The sequence below is a fragment of the Physella acuta genome, unplaced genomic scaffold (genome assembly GCF_028476545.2).
Source record: "Physella acuta isolate Inbredline_101_S28 unplaced genomic scaffold, ASM2847654v3 ptg000142l, whole genome shotgun sequence".
In the NCBI taxonomy this organism is placed as follows: Eukaryota; Metazoa; Mollusca; class Gastropoda; family Physidae; genus Physella; species Physella acuta.
Genome location: NW_026731661.1, coordinates 2,400,510 through 2,403,346, shown reverse-complemented (window position 1 = coordinate 2,403,346; position 2,837 = coordinate 2,400,510). Strand labels below are relative to the sequence as shown.

General features: G+C 37.4%; 1 pseudogene; it reads right to left on the bottom strand.

The window, feature by feature from the left end:
- Positions 1-1,071: 1,071 nt before the first annotated feature.
- Positions 1,072-1,231, bottom strand: LOC131935352 (uncharacterized; annotated as a pseudogene).
- Positions 1,232-2,837: the final 1,606 nt, after the last annotated feature.

The window sequence follows — 2,837 nt, the reverse complement described above, 5'->3', positions numbered from 1 at the left end:
TTTTTTTTGTGCCTTTAGGCGTTTAATATTGTTCCTTCCACAAGTGGATAGGTTGCATGTTAAAAAATTACAATGTGATACATAGTATAACATTAAAAAGATTTACAATGTCTTAATATTCCTTCTGATTTCTTTGTTCCATGTTTCTTTGATTTCTTTGTTCCGATTTCTTGGTTCCATTTGTTTCTTTCTTGATTTTGTTTCTGGTTTGCTATGACATAAAGTACAGGACGGTACAAACATGATCGCTTCTCTGTTTTTTGGCCTTTCTTCTTGTGCTTGATACGCTCTTGGTTTGATAATGGTTTATTCTTTGTTGGTAGTTGTACTTGGTGAGAGCGAGTTTGGTGTCTTGACGTTGATGGTGGAGTTGGTCGAATGGTGTAGAACTTGGAGAGGGTGGTTGAGATAGTGTTCTTGCGTTGAGATGAGGTATGATGCGCTTGGTAGTAGAGTTGTTCGATGAATTGAAGCTTGGGGAGATGAGTTGGGTGGGTTCTTGTGTTGAGAGATCTTTCGAGGTGAGTTGCTTTGAAGTATTGTTCATTGTGATTTGAAGAGGAGTAACGTGAGGTAGTCGAGTAATTGAGTTGGGCGAGGTGACGTTGAAGAGTGAAGTTTGCTGATGTTGCTGAGTCGATGGTTTTGAGCTTGGTGAAGTGATGAGCGAGGTAGAGCTGTTGGCGATTGTTTATTTGAGTAGATGATCTTGAGAGATGGTTAGTTGATTTGCTAGTGTTTTGACGGAAGCTTCCCACCTAAGATTTCTCCTAGGTGGGTGTCGTCAGAGTGTTAGTGAGTTTGTTGGGAGCGAGGTAGATACGTTTGACGTAGTAGATGCGTTCGATTTGTTGAGCGAGGTAGTTGCGTTTGACGTAGTAGATGAGTTCGAGTTGTTGGCGTTAGACAGACCTCCCACCTAAGATTTCTCCTAGATGGGTGTCGTCAGGCTGAAAAATAAAAGATTGAAAAGTTAGCCACTCGTACATTTGAAGCCACCCAATACAAGTACTGGGTGACTCATCTCGAGAGCGTGTGCGTTCGAGGGATGTGTGGGAGCAACCCCACAGCGGTCGTTGGCGAGATTTGCGTGAGTTAGAGTAGTAGATTTGACCGCCTCTCGGCCCCGGCAGCCAGCCCTAAAAAGGGCTGACCAACCAAATGGCTCAGATCCGTGTAGATCCATAACAGATACTACACTTTGATCTTAGCCAAAAGGCCGAGAAGCGGCATTACTTATACGTTTTCCAAAATGAAATAATTGACGCCGAAAGCCAAAACTGTTGCGACCGTAATCGAAAGATCAGGCTTAAAGTATATAACAAAATATATAACATATTTATCTGGTTCTTAAGATTTTAAATACAAAAGCAATTTATATACATTTATATATAGAAACGTAGCTATTTAAAGTCGATTACGAATGTATAATTTGTTGTTAGAAAATTATTATAGAAATATAATAGTTGTTTATTGTTTTTGTACTGCTTAGGTAGACTTTAATCAACAAAAGAGTAGGAAAGTTGTTTCCCTTCTAAAATGTAAATTAATTCAAGTCCCCTTTATTTATAATATCGAAGCAATAGAATTATAGTATAAGCCTTTATCTTAATTGGTGAGCTTAGCACAGAGCAGAGGCGTAGCGATTGGGGGGGGGGGGGGGCAGGGGTACATATGTCCCCGGGCGCCGACCTTAGGGGGCGCCAAAATGGGTTGTAAAATAAAATAAAGTATCATTTAGCTGCATTTTTCATTAAAAATAGTTTCAGGGGGGGGGGTGCAAAACAAAAGTTTAAGGGTGGGGGGGGGGGGGGGGGGCGCCAAATTGAAAGTTTGTCATCGGGCGCCGGGGAGGGTCGCTACGCCTCTGGCACAGATACATGATTCTGATCAATATTATTTTATTTAATAAGTGTGACAATTGCAATAGTACTATTCATGTTTGTTTTGTTTCATTCTCCTATTCTTTTAATATGAAGTGTTTTAGAGGTAACCTTATATTGTTTGATTTATTGTCCGTCATTATTCTGTTATTTAATGTTTGATTTAAAATATTTTCGGATGGATTTAAATGTGCACATTATGTCACATTTTCGGTCACTATTATCATTTGATAGATTTCGTTTTTTTTTGTTTCCACATTTCATATTGTTTTTTTTTTTTTTGTCGTTACAACAAAATTTATGGTGTGGGTCAGATGTAACATTTCCTCCATCGCTTCTAAGTGAAGCTGATATATTTTTACAGCCAATATCGCACTGTTATAGTCTTATACTTTAATTGATTGTAGTATAAGCATCTATTATATAGTGACATGTGCTAATTTTTCTGACAATTGAAAACATACAAGCAATATCTTGTATTTTCTTTTAGACCTCCTTGGTCTCATAACTAACCTCCAGTATTAAATCTACTATCTGTTCCTCTTCAGTTGTATGACCAAATACTGTCGACTAGTACTCTAGAAAGACAACCAACGCATACATCTACTTGTAGTAATATTTCTCAATATCATTCATTAGATAAACTCTGTGATACAACTGTGGAGGTTCCATCAACTGCCTTACCCACAGCGTGATTTGAATATTCCATATATCAATGCTGGGATCTTCACAATTATGGTGTTTACAGTTATGGTGCATCAGTTAAAGCATATTTTTAATGTTGTTTATAAACACTGACTGTGAAATCTCAGTTTAAAGTAAAACTTTTCAATGGAATTTGTATTTATAGTTTAACATGAGACACAGTAATTAGAATTTGTTTTAAGTTAATTTAGGCCCAGACAATTATTTACTATGCTTATAGAACCTATAATATATGTTTTTAATTAATGC